This window comes from Capra hircus, chromosome 3 (assembly GCF_001704415.2).
Source record: "Capra hircus breed San Clemente chromosome 3, ASM170441v1, whole genome shotgun sequence".
Lineage (NCBI taxonomy): Eukaryota > Metazoa > Chordata > Mammalia > Artiodactyla > Bovidae > Capra > Capra hircus.
The window spans coordinates 10,048,317-10,064,685 of record NC_030810.1 but is presented as its reverse complement, the minus strand read 5'-3'; the positions used below and the strand labels follow the sequence as shown (position 1 = coordinate 10,064,685).

Below are 16,369 nucleotides of genomic sequence, written 5' to 3'. Positions count from 1 at the left end.
TCTGAACAAAACAAACGTACCCGCCATCACCACTTCTACCTAACACTGTTTTGCGGCCAGCACAATGAGACAGGAAAAACAAGCCAAAAGCAACAGGACTATTTTCTCTAAATATATCAAACATATTTTATAATCTGCGTCTCATAATTCTAATAACTGGCTCCTTTGTAGATGTGTTTCTGCTATTTGTTGCTGTTCGTTTTCTTTGGAACTTTATTGCTGGAAATTATTTGAATCCTGAGATGAAAGTGAGTTCCTCTAACAAAGATTTATGTTTTCTTCTGCTAGACACCTGGGGTACTACCTATCTGGGAACATTTTATTTATTATTTTTGTTTCCCATAGTGTTGTATTTGTTTATTTAAAAAGTTTTTTACAATGTTGTATTGGTTTCCGCTGTACAACAAGGTGAATCAGCTGTATTTGTACATATATCTCTCTTGAGCCTCCCTCCCCTCCCCCGTCCCACCCCCTTGGGTCATCACAGAGTGCCAGATGGGGCTCCTTGTGTTATGTAGCAACTTTTCACCAGCTATCCATTTTACACATGATGGTATATATATGTTGATCTACTTTCTCCATTTGTCTCACTCTCTCCCTCCCCTACTGTGTCCACTAGTCCATTCTCACATTTGCATCTCCATTCCTTCATTGCAAAGAGGTTCTTCAATATCCTTTTTAAAATAAATTCCATATATATATATGCATTAATGTATGATATTTGTTTTTCTCTTTCTGACTTCAGTTCAGTCGCTCAGTTGTGTCCGATTCTTTGCGACCCCATGAATCGCAGCACACCAGGCCTCCCTGTCCATCACCAACTCCCGGAGTTCACTCAAACTCATGTCCATCGAGTCAGTGATGCCATCCAGCCATCTCATCCTGGGTCATCCCCTTCTCCTCCTGCCCCCAATCCCTCCCAGCATCAGGGTCTTTTCCAATGAGTCAACTCTTTGCATCAGGTGACCAAAGTATTGGAGTTTCAGCTTCAACATCAGTCCTTCCAAAGAACACCCAGGACTGATCTCCTTTAGGATAGACAGGTTGGACCTCCTTAAAGTCCAAGGGACCCTCAAGAGTCTTCTCCAACACCACAGTTCAAAAGCATCAATTCTTTGGTGCTCAGCTTTCTTCACACTCCAACTCTCACATCCATACATGACCACAGGAAAAACCATAGCCTTGACTAGACAGACCTTTATTAGCAAAGTAATATCTCTGCTTTTTAATTGGCTATCTAGGTTGGTCATAACTTTCCTTCCAAGGAGTAAGCATCTTTTAATTTCATGGCTTCAGTCACCATCTGTAGTGATTTTGGAGCCCCAAAATATAAAGTCTGATACTGTTTCCACTGTTTCTCCATCTATTTCCCATGAAGTGATGGGGCCAGATGCCATGATCTTCGTTTTCTGAATGTTGAGCTTTAAGCCAGCTTTTTTGCTCTCCTCTTTCACTTTCATCAAGAGGCTTTTTAGTTCCTCTTCACTTTCTGCCATAAGGGCGGTGTCATCTGCATATCTGAGGTGATTGATATTTCTCCTGACAATCTTGAGTCCAGCTTTTGCTTCATCCAGCCCAGCGTTTCTCATGATGTACTCTGCATATAAGTTAAATAAGCAAGGTGACAATATACAGGCTTGACGTACTCCTTTTCCTATTTGGAACAGTCTGTTGTTCCATGTCCAGTGCTAACTGTTGCTTCCTGACCTACAGATAGCTTTCTCAAGAGGCAGGACGGGTCGTGGTGGAGAGGTCTGACAGAATGTGGTCCACTGGAGAAGGGAATGGCAAGTCACTTCAGTATTCTTGCCTTGAGAACCCCATGAACAGTATGAAAAGGCAAAATGATAGGATACTGAAAGAGGAACTACCCAGGTCAGTAGGTGCCCAATATGCTACTGGAGATCAGTGGAGAAATAATTCCAGAAAGAATGAAGGGATGGAGCCAAAGCAAAAACAATACCTAGTTGTGGATGTGACTGGTGATGGAAGCAATGCTGTAAAGAGCTTTCCGATGCTGTGAAGAGCAATACTGCATAGGAACCTGGAATGTTAGGTCCATGAATCAAGGCAAATTGGAAGTACTCAAACAGGATATGGCTAGAGTGAACGTCAACATTCTAGGAATCAGCGAACTAAAATGGACTGGAATGGGTGAATTTAACTCAGATGACCATTATATCTACTACTGCAGGCAGGAATCCCTTAGAAGAAATGGAGTAGCCATCATGGTCAAAAAAAGAGTCCGAAATGCAGTACTTGGATGCAATCTCAAAAATGGCAGAATGATCTCTGTTTGTTTCCAAGGCAAACCATTCAATATTATGGTAATCCAAGCTTATGCCTTAACCAGTAACTCTGAAGAAGCTGAAGTTGAACAGTTCTATGAAGACCTACAAGACCTTTTAGAACTAACACCCAAAAAAGATGTCCTTTTCATTATAGGGGACTGGAATGCAAAAGTAGGAAGTCAAGAAACACCTGGAGCAATAGGCAAATTTTTGGCCTTGGAGTACGGAATGAAGCAGGGCAAGGCTAATAGAGTTTGCCAAGATAACGCATTGGTCATAGCAAACACCCTCTTCCAACAACACAAGAGAAGACTCTACACATGGACATCACCAGATGGTCAACACCGAAATCAGATTGATTACATTCTTTGCAGCCAAAGATGGAGAAGCTCTATATAGTCAACAAAAACAAGACCAGGAGCTGACTGTGGCTCAGATCATGAACTCCTTATTACCAAATTCAGACTCAAATCGAAGAAAGTAGGGAAAACCACTAGACCATTCAGGTATGACTTAAATCAAATCCCTTATGATTATACAGTGGAAGTGAGAAATAGATTTAAGGGACAAGATCTGATAGATAGAGTGCCTGATGAACTATGGACGGAGGTTCATGACATTGTACAGGAGACACGGATCAAGACCATCCCCATGGAAAAGAAATGCAAATAATAAAAATGGCTGTCTGAGGATCTGAGGAGGCCTTACAAATAGCTGTGAAAAGAAGAGACGTGAAGAGCAAAGGAGAATAGGAAAGATACAAGCATCTGAATGCACAGTTCCAAGGAATAGCAAGAAGAGATAAGAAAGCCTTCCTCAGCGATCAATGCAAAGAACTAGAGGAAAACAACAGAATGGGAAAGACTAGAGATCTCTTCAAGAAAATTAGAGATACCAAGGGAACATTTCATGCAAAGATGGGCTCAATAAAGGACAGAAATCGTATGGACCTAACAGGAGCAGAAGATATTAAGAAGAGGTGGCAAGAATACACAGAAGAACTGTACAAAAAAGATCTTCACGACCAAGATAATCTCGATGGTGTGATCACTCACCTAGAGGCAGACATCCTGGAATATGAAGTCAAGCAGGCCTTAGAAAGCATCGCTATGAACAAAGCTAGTGGAGGTGATGGAATTCCAGTTGAGCTGCTTCAAACCCTGAAAGATGATGCTGTGAAAGTGCTGCACGCAATATGCCAGCAAATTTGGACAATTCAGCAGTGGGCACAGGACTGGAAAAGGTCAGTTTTCATTCTAATCCCAAAGAAAGGCAATGCCAAAGAATGCTCAAACCACTGCACAATTGTACTCATCTCACATGCTAGTAAAGTAATGCTCAAAATTCTCCAAGCCAGGCTTCAGCAATACGTGAACCATGAACTTCCTGATGTTCAAGCTGGATTTAGAAAAGGCAGAGGAACCAGAGATCAAATTGCCAACATCCGCTGGCTCATGGAAAAAGCAAGAGAGTTCCAGAAAAACATCTCTTTCTGCTTTATTGACTCTGCCAAAGCCTTTGACTGTGTGGATCACAATAAACTGTGGAAAATTCTGAAAGAGATGGGAATACCAGGCCACCTGACCTGCCTCTTTCTGACTTACTTCATTCCATATAACAGGCTCTAAGTTCATCCACCTCACTAGAACCGATTCACATTCGTTCTTGTTTATGGCTGGGTTATATTCCACTGTATATATGTACCACACCGTCTTTATCCATTCATCTGTCAATACATATCTAGGCTGCTTCCATGTCCTGGCGGTTGTGAATAATGCTGCAATGAACACTGGGGTACATGTGTGTTTTAGAATAGTGGTTTTCTCGGTGGCTCCAATTAATAAGCATTATTATTACTCAACAGTCCTCAGACCGATTGAGTGGTTCTTCTCATTTACCTGGTCTCACTTAAGTGTCTACAGTCAGCCACAGTGAGGTATATGTCTCTGTTGCTCTTGGCTGGACTCTCTTGCATGTTTGGGGGTCAGCTGGTTACAGGCTGATCTCTGATTACCTTGTGTTGGATAGCAAGGCTCTCTTGCATCTTGTCTCTCATCCAACAGCAGGTTACCAGGCTTGTTCTCACAAAGGAGGCAGAAGAGCAGGAGAAAGAGTAGAAGCAGGCAAGCCTCTTACAGCTTAGGCTCAGAATAGACACACCATGACTTTTTCCATATTCTGTTGGTTAAAGCACGTCACAAGTCCATCCAAATTTAAGGAGTGGGAAAACAGAGCCCTTTCTTGATGCAGGGAGTTGCAAAGTCATATGGAAAAATCATGGATTCATGGAGGGGTAAATAAGTGCCACTTCTGCAACCAAGGTATTATAGTCCCCAAGGCTAAAGTTGGCTTCAGTGCTCTGCTTACTTCTCTGGTTCTGTCTTCACTTAGATTTTGGCTGGGGGGGATTTTTATTTTTATTTTTTTTTTACCAGCTCATTGATGCATTTAAGAAGATTTAAAAATACATTTTATCTATCATTAAAAAAAATAATTTATCATGTTTTCAGTGGGAGGATCAACCAGGCACCTACTCTGCCATACTGCTTGACTGACATTTTGATGAGTTTCTCTGTCTCTGCACCTGTGTGGCTCTCTAGTTCTCTCTTCTCGTCTTGGAGACTCTATTCAAATGCTTCTGTTATGCTTTTTGACTTCTTTGACTACCTTTCTTCACCCAGACAGAGCTCTAGATTCTAAAAGTATTTAGTGCTCATCCTTATTAAGGCATGGAATTCTTAACACAGCAGTCATGATTTGTGGAGTGCAAGGTCCCTTGTTAAAAAAATCACTGAGAATTTCAAAACAGTGACAGCAGAGCATAAGGCTTGTAAGCGTGGGACTCTGTGTGACTGCACCGCTCACACTCCCATGAAGCTGGCCCTGAGGGTAACGACTGAGTTCTCTCTCCATCTCCCTCATACACTACTGGATGGGTGTGAGAGAACACTGTCTAGAGTCTGTCTGACTAATCTTTGTGCCCCAGCAGGCTAGCAAGGTGCCAGGTACAATCAGTAAATATTCATGGAAGGAACAGATGAAAACGACACCATTTCTTACTTCTAAAATATGTCAACTCTTTTATACAAACTGTAAGAGAAAAGTAGAGAACCACATAAAATGTCCCTGTCCATTGTTAAGATGCATTTCCAATTTCAGAAGAGTGAACAGAATGTACATTTTAGAACTGAGAAGGACTTCCCTGGTGGTCCAGTGATTAAGAATCCGCCTGACAATGCAGGAGACATGGGTTCGATCCCTGTTCCGGGAAGATTCCACATGCTGTGGGACAACTAAGGCCACGTGCCCCAACCATTGGACCTCCATGCCCTAGAGCCTGTGCCACTGGGGAAAGCAAGACACTGCAATGAGACACCTGTGCACCATGCTCACCGCAACCAGAGAAAGCCTGCAGGCAGCAATGGAGACCCAGCACAGTCAAAAATAAATAAAATAATAATAATTAAAAAAAAAAGCAGAGAAAACGTGGTGGTGCCTTTTAACATACTGCATGAAGGCTGTTCTTATGCTTCATGGCAAGTGAGATGCTTCTTGCAGTTCTAAAGTGGGTTCCTAGGATCAACTTTCTATCTGATTTTCCCTGGTACCTGGTCTCGGCTGATCTCTGGGCTGGGAATTCTCTGCAACCTTAGCTCAGGCTGAAACTTCTTGATTGAATAGGTCTTGTAGGCAGCAGGACAGGTGACCAGTCTGCCTATCTCCCACCAGAACTTTATGTCATGTGGCATCTTTAAACGTCTTCTTGGGAAATGGGGAAAGGGTGTGACTCCCAGTTTTTATTCACTTGGGCCTGTGGCTGCTACTTCTTCTATCTTCAGTTTCCCCCTTTATATAAGGAGAGCCAGTGGCCCCAAAGAGGTACAGGGAGAAGGTTGTCGGGTGGATATTGAATCAGAACTATTCCAAGGTCTGTCTATTCCTAGAGAGGAGGATGGTCAGTCTCCCTAGCCTCACCGTCCCAGCTTTCCAGACCAGAAAATGTGGACGAAGGAAGAGGGAAGACGGCTTTAAGGATGCACGCTACTCTCCACCCCAACTTTCAGCGCCTGAGGCCGAGCTCCCCTCACACCCACCTCAGGAAATCAGAACCCAGAGCCAGCCCCTCCCCAAGCGGTTTCCCCGGTGCGGCCCCCTCCCCCCCATTACAGCATCGCCCTGGGCGCCAAGACGGATTCCAGCCAGGGACTGCTGCAGTCCTCTCTCCTCCGCCTCTCCTGGCTCCCGCAGCCTGAGTCCCGGCTCTGCAGCCTCCGGCTGTGCCCCGGACCGTCCCTTTTCCCTCCCCCACCCCGCCTCCGCCTTGGCACGACCCCTGGCTCAGGGCCTAGAGGTGGGCGGACACAGTGGGCACAGGTGGGGCCCCGGCAAAGTCCGCAGGTCGAGCGCGGTTTTCCCTCCACACAGTGGGGCTGCCTGGGCTGAGGGTGAGGGACTCTACCCAGTCTGTGGCTCTGAGCCCGGCACGGCGCCCCAGCCGGGGACGCAGGGCTGAAGAGGGGCCCTTAGACCCGCGGCCAGCAGCTGCAGGCGGGTAGCTCATCCGCGCAACCCGAAAAGCGTCTCCGAGAGGGATGCGCCCCGGGGGCTGTGTGACATTCAGGGTGTGACTGTGCCTCGGTGGGGCGCGAGACCCTGTCTGGGAGGCTGTGTGACTCTCTCCCCAAGCGCCCGTCTCCGGGCTTCGGACCTGTGCCTAGGCGGCCGTGCGTGACCGTGACACTGTGTGTGCCGGTTCCTGGGTCCCCGGCGGACGCGGACCCGGTGGTCCCCGGGGAGGGGGAGCTTCTTCGCACCCCCGCCTGGGCCTCGCGGCGCCGTCGCTCAGCCTCCCCGAGGCGGGCGCTCCTCGGAGACCCGGGCGGCCGTCCGCTGGCGGCGACCTCGGCCCTCCCGGGTCCCGCGCGGGGGCGGGGAGCTCGGCCCCCTCCCTCTCGCCGGCTCCGGGCTCGGCAGCCCTGCGCGGGGGCGGGGGCGGGGGCGGAGCGCGCGGGCGGGATCCCCCCGCCTCCCCTTCCTGGTCCCCGGGAAATCCAGCCTCCGTGGCTTGGCCGCCTCCCGCTCCCGCGCCCGCTGCCGCTCGGCGCTCGCTCGGGGCTCCGCAGCCGGCGCGGCCCCTCCGCCGGGGGCTCCGCAGTGCCGGGCCCCGTCCCTGCCCTCCCGCCCGCCCGCCCGCCGCCGCAGCGCCCCCGGCCCGGGCCGCCGGCACCATGTAACCCGGCCGGAGCCCGAGCCGGGCCAGGTAAGCCGCGGGGAGGGGTGGGGACGGGCCGCGCGCGCCGCGCCCTCTGCAGCGCCCCCCAGCCTCGGCCTGGCTGCGGCCCCGGCGCCGCCCACGCCCCGGGCTCCGGCGGCCTCGGCTCCCGGTCCGGGGATGGGGGAAGGCTGGGCCTCCTCCGCCGCCCCCGCCCGGGCCTGGCTGCCCGCGGGCCTGACCGGAGGGACGGGTGGGAGACCACGCGGAGCGGGGACCGGCTCTTGGGGTAGAGCCGCGGGGCCGCCAGCCCCGGCCCAGCCCCGGCCCGGCTGAGGCTTGGGTCTGAGCGGGAGTAGCCAGCAGGGTGGTGGGGGAAAGTGGAGGTTTCAGGGAGATCCGGAGAGAAGTTTTCCTCTGCAGGTGTGTGAGTGTGAGTGCATGTCACTGTGTGTCTGTGATGAGCGTGTGTGTCACCGTGTGGGTCTGTGGGTGGCTGTGTGTGCCAGTGAGTGTATGCAGCGAGAGTGTGCGTGTGTCATTGTGGGTGAGTGTGTGCGTGTCCGTGGGTGTATGCAGTGTGAGTATGGAGGGTGTTTCCGTGTATGTATCTGTGAACATGTGTGTGAATGAGTGTGCGTGTTGTCACCGTGTGTGCTTGGGGTGGGGGGTGGGGGTCCTCTGAGTGTGTATGTGAACGGATGTGTGTGTGCTGGTGTGACTGTTTCCGAGAGTGGGTTCGGGTATCTGTGGCCTGCGTGAACGTGTGTGTGGTTGGGGGGTGCGTGCTGTGTGAGAATGTGTCTGAGCTGGGTTCATTCGTAATCACGCACACCTAGGCTTTGTCCCCTCCTCACCCAGCGGATGCCTGGTGAGGTGCTGGGGAGGGGACAGGGAGATGGGACTTTTCTGAGGTCAGATCAAACCCCTTCCCCAGGGACTCCTCACCCGACTCAGGCAAGAGCTGCATGGCACTTTCCACCTTGGTTCCCACCTTCACCTACCCCACGGGGTACCCTCTGTGATGCTACTGATTGTGTCCTAGTTGGACACAGAGGCCCCTGGGGGTTATGGGGCGGGGGGTGCAGCTGGAGCGTAAGTGCCTGTGGGTGCTTCTCCTTCTTGAGGTCTGGAACTTGTGTCACCCCAGGGATGTTTCACCAAGGGCCCTTTAGCGCCAGGGGCTCAGGAGGCCAGGTGGAGGCTTCTGTCCTGTTCTTAGTCATCAGAGCAGGTGGCTGTCTCTAGACTTCCAAGTCCTCAATTTCTAAGTTCTGGGTCATTGGTTTAGCCCACTGACTCCAGGTGGGTCTGTGCAAAAGCTCTTTGAAGTAATAATAATTTAAGAGACAATGTCCTTGTATCAGTTCAGGGCTTTTGAAAAATGCTCCCCTCTCAATTCTTTCTCTTCTTCCTAACAGCCCCAGGAAACAGGCAGGGCAGGTTAAGTCATATGAAATTACCAATATTCAACTGTCTTTGCTTTTTACCTACAAAAACAGCAATTTCATGTGGTTCAACCTAATATAATGCCCACTTACAGATGAGGATGTTGAGGCTTGAGAGTTGAATTGCATTCCCCACAATCACACACTGCTAGTTAGTGGTTCAGAAAGACTCCAACCTGGGTCTTTTGCTGACCCGAAGAGCTGGGTTGGGCCAAGGCTAGAGAGTGGGGCTCCCTGGTGTGCTCTCTCTGACCCTGGTGGCACTGCCCTCCATCTCCACCCAGCATTCCCTGAGTGCTGGGGCTACTTCTGCACCCAGCTGCCAAGGCCTAGCTGGGAGAGAGGGGGAGAAGAGAGGAGGGGGGTGGGAGAGGCTTCGTGAGTTGGCAGTGAATCAGGGTCTAAACAGGGAGCTGGGAGGACTAGGGTGGCAGGTGTTTCTAAAAGGAGCACGGACATAGGACGATAGCCTCAGATACAACCCCCGCATCCCCACCCCCACGGCCCACCGATCTGGCAGGCAGTGCCCACTGCGTTTTATGCCAGGGGGCTCATGTCCAAGGAGTGAGCTTGTATGTAGTTACAGAATGATGGCCAGGGGAGGAAACTTAGAACTGACTTGGTCCAATCTCTTAATTACAAAGTGAGGAGATTGAAGCCCAGAGAAGGGAGAGGACTTGCCCAAGGTCACACAGCAAACTTGTGGGTTCCTAGCTATCTTAGCCCAGGATCTCTCCAACCTTCCGTGTTGCTTTCTATTCCTGGAAAGCCCCACTCCCACGTTTTGCTCCTTAAAACAGAGCAGAGGGGATTTGGGGAAAAGAAGCAAAGGCTCAATAATCCTAAGGCTATAGACCCTTTGACCTGGGACCCCTTTCCAAAGAGAAGGAGTTAACAGATGTTCCTGGGAATGGGGATTCCCAGCCATACCCACCGCTGAGGTAGGCCATGGCATCTCTTAATTCTTGCCAGTGAGGGGCTGAAACTGCTGCAGGCCAGACTCCCAGACTTTCTTCTGTGGCAGCAGCTGGCTGCTACCTGGCAGCTCACATCATCTCTCTCCAGTTGATGTTGGAACCTGGGCTGGCTGAGCTCCATTTTGCTTCATGCCATCCAGTTTCTGATGCATTTTGTTGGCCTGATAGTTCCTTAGTGTATAGGTTTATAGGTTCCAGTTAGGTAGAGAAGCTTCTGGGGCTTGTCTGATTTTGGAGGGGTTTGTGGTTACTCTTAAACTCTTTCTGATTAAACTTTCCCGGAGTCTCGGGTAAATGATAAAGATAAGTGTTCCCATTTTACAGGTGGGAAAATCAAAATTCATAGAAGAGCCTCCTATTTGTTCGGTTTTTCTAGTAATCTACTAAGATCAGTAGAAGAGATTCTTTTGAGTGAGGGGACAGAGGAGCAAATGACAACAGAAGCTTTTGTCTAGAGGGGTTTCTACAGACCCCTTCCAGTATCTTACCAGCCCCATGGTCAGGAAACCTTTGCAGAGTCTGATGTCATTTCCACTTGGTAGATCCAAAGCTTGGTCTCTCAGTGGGGGGTGGAAGAACAGCTGCATACCCTCCACTCTACAAGCGATATGTCTTGATTCCCTCCCCCCCCAACCCCCCAGTCTGAAGGCTGCTGGCTCAGCGGGCCTCCTGCTGTCTGGAGAGTCTGGGTTTGAGCTGGGGTGAGGTGGTGGCAACATCGTTATGGTAACGAGCTGCCAGCTCATCGTTGCTAATAACTTGTCAAGTCCCTGGGCTCAAATGCAGCATGCCTTCCCACTATCCCTTCTCCCCATGTCACAGAAAGAAAAAGTGAGGCTTTGAGGGAGGGGGCTGTGAATAAGGGAGTCTGGGGAGGTGGGTGGCCTTGTCCTTGGGGCTGTAGCTGGGGAGCTGTGGGGAGGTTGCTTGGGGACTGGTTTACACATATGATTATATAAGTTTGCATATGATTGCAGAGGCTGTTACATGTGCATATACTGAAAACATACTTGTAGAAACCTGTACATGCTAGCTGACATGTTCATGTGCCTTTACACAGCAGCCCACATGCAAACATGCCTCCAAGCATCAGAACATGCTTGTGCATGAATACTGCCTCTACCATCTGAACATAAGGCACCCAAGAAATCTGGGTTTGTGGGGGTGTCCAGGTATGTGGGTGGGGATCTGATCTTTTTCTGATGCTGTTTCAAAGTGTCTTGTTAACAAAGGGACAGAATGGTCCCAGAGTTCCTTCTTCCTTCCAGTCAAGAGCTCAGAATGGAAATGACCTGGGGATGGTGTGAGCACCCAGCTCTCCAAGGCTCCTGCCTCTGTCCCCTTTGAGCTCAGGTATCCCCTGCCCCCCTCACTCCCTGTTCTTTCTCATCCTCTCCTCTTCCTATGTGTAAATATTAAAGAGCTGAGCCTGCAGGGCTGATGTAGACATGGGGAGAGAATGAAATTAAAAAGGATTCCCTCGCCCCTATCCCGACATCCCCACCCTGCAGTCCCCCGCTCTTGCCTCCTCCCCTCTTCCTTCTCCCCTCCCCTCACTCAGTGCTTCCACATGTCTTTCCTCCCCCCAGTCCAGATGGGAGCTGGCTCTTTCAGAAAGGGGGCTCAGAACAGGGTGTGGGGAGCTACCTGTCTCTGCCTCCCCCCACCACATCTGCCTGCAGGGCCGGGAGCCCCCACGTGAGTATTTCTTTTATTTTTTGGGGTGGTGGTTGAGAAGGAAAGTGGTTTTAGAACCAGCTGTGAGTGCCGTTGAGAGGCTCAGGGCTGAAAGGAGGTGGGTGGGGTCCTCTCTCTAGGCTCACTCAGGGAAGTCTCGTGTCTGGGTTTCTTTTCTTTCTTTGGACACAGAGAGAAAGGAGGAGTACCAGGTGCCTCCGGTGGATGGGAGCGAGTGTGGGAGGGGCAGGGGAGAGGGGCTTCTGTACTAAAGAGGGTGTATAGTGGGGTAAGCCTTTCGTTTCTGGCATCCTGCCTTTCTGGCAGTGGGGCCACAGAGTGGCTGGGAGCTGTCCCAGGTGCTGAATTTGACTCATAGGATTTGCTGCTTTGGAACTGTCCTGAGTATTGAATGGGGCTGCATTGAGGGACCGGTGATGGGCAGAGTTGAGGGCTCACTGGAAAAATTCTCCCAAATGACCCACTTTCCAAGGACAGAGTCCTTGAATGGACAGATAGATTTTGGGGTCCTTCTTCTGGCCTTAGGCCTCACTGATCTTAATAGTATTTGGGAAGGGACCCCTCTTTTCCTGTTTCAGTTCCTCCTCCCCTTTCTAAACTACCATATGGTTAGTGTGCGGGTATGGAAAGATGATGATGTTTCTGCTGTGAGCTCTCTTCTCTGGATAGTTTTTAGCGCAATAAGCTTGGGGGTACTGGCATCAGCCTTTCTCCTACTGGGTCCCAGAAATTCAGGCTCAAGGCAGATCTGAATTAAGAGGGTTCAAGTTTTGCCAGTTTAGGACTGGGTTGGGTAGAGCTCAGGAGTTCTGGGTAATTATACAATGTAGCATACCCCTGCCCATCATACTTTTGAATTCAGGAAACAGGCAGTGAAATACTCTGCAAGCCTGTCTCATGTTTTGCCTAGCCCAGCCACAGCTCAGAGCAGCATTTGAGAGAGACTTTTGTTGGGGAGGTAGGTTTCCAAGCAAAGGACTCAAAGAGTGGGTGGGGTTGTTCAGTGCCATGGAGCAGAGAAGGAGGAGGCTACTAGCGATGGGGCAATGGGAAAAGAGGGAAATATGGGGGAGAAAAAAAACTACTCAAATTGGGGGATTGGGGTTCTGGATTTCAATCCTCAGCTTCTTTGTAAATCTTTTCCCCACTCACTTAGGGTCAGGATCATCTCAGTTTCTGGGTTCTTACGCTCCATCTTTGTAAATCTGAAGGGAATAGAGCAAGGATTTATTTCTCTGGGTCCCTTCTCTTGTCATCCCAGGGGGATGAGAGCCAAATGTCAGGACATGCAGATGAGACTTGGAGGGGGAACAACAGGCAAGAGTGGATGATGGCAGCTTCACCTCCCATCCCCAGGAGAACAATCAAATATTCAAATGGCATCCTTCTTGAGGGGAGAGGAAGGAGAAAGTTTCTGGATGCTGGGCAAAAAATGGGTGTGGCAGGGAGTTCAAGAAAAAAGGGGAGGTAGTTAGGGACCCCAAATGGAACCAGTTCTAACCTTTCCAGATGTGACTTCTGGTTAATAAGGAGCCCCTCCCCCATCATGCTTTTCATGCAACTCGTCAAGATGATTCTTCTCTGTTGCTTGGGAGGAGCTGAGTTTTCCTGTGCTGTGGGTGCTGGGAGGTGGTGGGTGTGGGTGTGGGTGCCTGTTTGGGGAGGGGAGGTGTTTGTGCTCTACTCAGCTCTCTTGGTTACATAACAGCTTTGATAAGACTTTACTTTGGAGCTGCTGCTACTGCCTGAAGCAGTCACCCCTCCACCCCCACATGGAATGTTGGATGTCCACCCCCTTCTCCGGGGCCCCTTGGAGAGTCTTGCTACATTCACGATCTAGTGTTCCAGCAGCTGCTTTCCTGCTGGGAGGGGTCTTCAGTTTGCTTCCCTGCTCCCTAACCAGCTCCTGCTCTGGTTGCTTCTTTTAATCTTGTGAGCCCAGGTTACCCCCACTCTTTACATTTCTAAGCCTCCAGGGGTGGGAGGGTTTCACTGGACATCATGAAGCTGCCCTTTAGGGAAGAAGAGAGGCATCCCAAGAAGTTTTAGTGCCCAGAGACAATGTTTGTACTGTTCTTTTCTCTGCCCCAATAGCTGTTTTGGAATCTGGGAGCTGTGGACCATACCCAGAGGGGCTGGGAGGAAGAATCCTGGCCTTAATACTTTCCCTTCATTTCCCCTTTTAGAATTAAAAAGTTTTAGATATATGGGAGTGGGGGCTGCCTTTTGGGTGGAAAAAGGTGCTCCTAGTCTGGGGTGCACTTGCTTCACGTTCCCTGCCTCCCAGGTTGTCTGTGGAAATACTGATTATTCCAGGCATGAGACAAGGGGATAACAAAGCCCTTTTTTGGAATGACATTTTTTTTTTCCTCTGTGAGTGGGTAGAAATGGAGTATGTCCAGGAGTGGGGCATATCTTATTGATAATAGGAACAACTTTCCAGAAAGAACTGGGAGACTGGCAAGAGGTGAGAGCAAATGCAAGCTTGTGGTGTCACTTGGAGAGAAGAGGGACTTCCGGCTTTGTGCATAGGATAGAAAAGCCGGAGGAGAGGCTGCGTGTCTGCTCTTCCGGTGCTTGTGCCTGTGTGTTTCTGCCTGTGAGTGTGTATGTGACTTTGTACATGCCCATACATAAGTGTGAGAGTGCTGTATGAATGTGTACAAACACATTTGTGAGTTTGCATGGACACATGTGTATAGATATGTAGGACTCTAAGTATGCATCTAGGTATTCATGTGACTATAAAGGCAATTACCTAATTAAACCTGTTGGGGGGGTGGGGTGCTCACTCAAACATATGTATACGTGAACGTAAGTATGCATGTGAGCATGTACGTGGCAGCACATGAATGAACAGCATATGAATATATGTATATAAGTTGTCATCTGCGTAAATAAATGTGACAGAAAGGATGAAAGAGAGAGATTCTGACTAAACACTGGGGCCGTTCAAAGTTGTTTTCACACAGGCTTGAACTCGATCCACTCTTACGCCTGTAGCTCTTCTCCAAAAATCAGGCTCCTTGAGGCCTCTCAGATTATCTTTCATGGGGCCTCACTCTTCCCCACACCATCCATACAAAGGGAGTTTGCAGAGGAGAAACCTGTTTAGGCCTTGGGGACAGCTGAGTAAGGGAGCTGAGCTCAAGGCTGATCAAATGCTATGGTGCCCAGGAGTGTATATGGGGAAAGAGTTTGAGAGCTTGAACATTAACATTACTACTGAGGTTTCAAGAATCAAACAGGACAGTCTGGGCTCAGTGGATGAAAGGGGCAGGGATTTTATGGAGGTCCACGTGTGTGTATCAGCCTGTGCACACATGTACGTGTGTTTGTGTAGATGTATATGTGTACATCACTTGTCTTTGCCTTAATATGCATAACTCAACATAAATGCACTTTCTAATGTGTACATATGAAAAAATCTACAGGAATATACCTACCCAAAGAGGGGATTTGTTGATGTAAACATACATGCTAACGCTCATATGTATATAGACAGAGTATGCAAAATATGTATGCATTTACTAAATATGTAGGCATTTGCTACAATTGGGCTTCCCAGGTGGTGCTAGTAACAAAGAATTCAGGTGATATAAGAGGTGCAGGTTCGATCCCTGGGTCAGGAAGATTCCCTGGACAAGGGCATGGCAACTTACTTCAGTACTCTTGCCTGGGGAATACCATGGACAGAAGAGCCTGGTGGGCTGCAGTCCATTGGGTCGCAAACAGTAAAGCATGATTGAAGCAAATTAACATGCACGTGTGTCCTAATATTGGCCTGATGGCAACCCATGACCTCACTCACCTAGGTTAACAACAGCTTACGAAGAGTCCCTCTTCTATCACATGTGCCTCCCCTGATTCACCCACTCATTCAGCCAGTGTCTATCTCATGCCATGTACTGTGCCGGACACTGGGGATGGTCCTCGACCTCAGGTAACTTACAATCTAGACCTGGATCCAAGTAAGGAGATTGTTCAGGAAAGCAGGAGGACAGATGTATTCATGGGGGCTAAGGGGGGCGGTCTGTGGTGTTTCAGTAATAGGAAATGTCCCAACTGGTCTCCCTACCTCCTCCCTTGCCAGCCCCTCCTCCAGAGAGCTTTCCCATGAAAGCAGCCAGCCTAAGATAGTGTTAGTTGCTCATTAATGTTGGATTCTTTACGACCCCATAGACTGTAGCCTGCCAGGCTCCTCTGTCCATGGAATTCTCCAGGCAAGAATACTGGAGTGGATAGCTATTCCCTTCTCCAGGGGATCTTCCTGACCCAGGGATTGAACCCAGGTCTCCTGCATTGCTGGCAGATTCTTCACCGTCTGAGCCAGTGGGGAAGCAGAATCATGCCTTTCCCATGGCTTTCCATTTCAGAGTGAAATCCTGAGTGCTTGCTTGGTAGGCCCTGAGTGACAGAAGTGCTGTGTGTAAAGTAGTCTCCAGTGACCTCCCTGATTGCAAGTTCCTTCCCTGCAAGTGCTTCCTTTCGGTTCCACAAAGATGCTGAGCTGAGCACAGCCTCATCTCTGGGCTGCTGCTTTCCCCTCAGCCTGAAGTGCTCTCCCCCCAGGTACCCGCGTGACTTACTCCTTCACTTGATTCAAGTCTTCGCTCAAAAGTCACTTTTTTGGAGAGGCCTCCCCCACAGTGTATCTTAAATAGCCCCCTTGTCATGCTGTCCTCTCACCTCAAAAAAAAAATTTCAGCACTTACCACCTCCATTATTTCATGCATTTGCTCA

The 16,369-nt window shown here is 49.5% G+C and overlaps 1 protein-coding gene across 2 annotated transcripts in view; it reads left to right on the top strand.

Moving 5' to 3' along the window:
- The window catches only part of DLGAP3 (DLG associated protein 3), a 61,890-nt gene continuing 52,930 nt past the window's right edge, over positions 7,410 to 16,369 (top strand). Inside the window, exon 1 of one of the 2 annotated variants that reach the window (XM_018041233.1) lies at positions 7,410 to 7,551. The gene's annotated coding sequence lies outside the window, so the exon portion shown is untranslated. Of the gene's footprint in view, positions 7,552 to 11,147; positions 11,627 to 16,369 lie in introns of those variants that run through there. The other variant, XM_018041244.1, reaches the window with a different exon arrangement.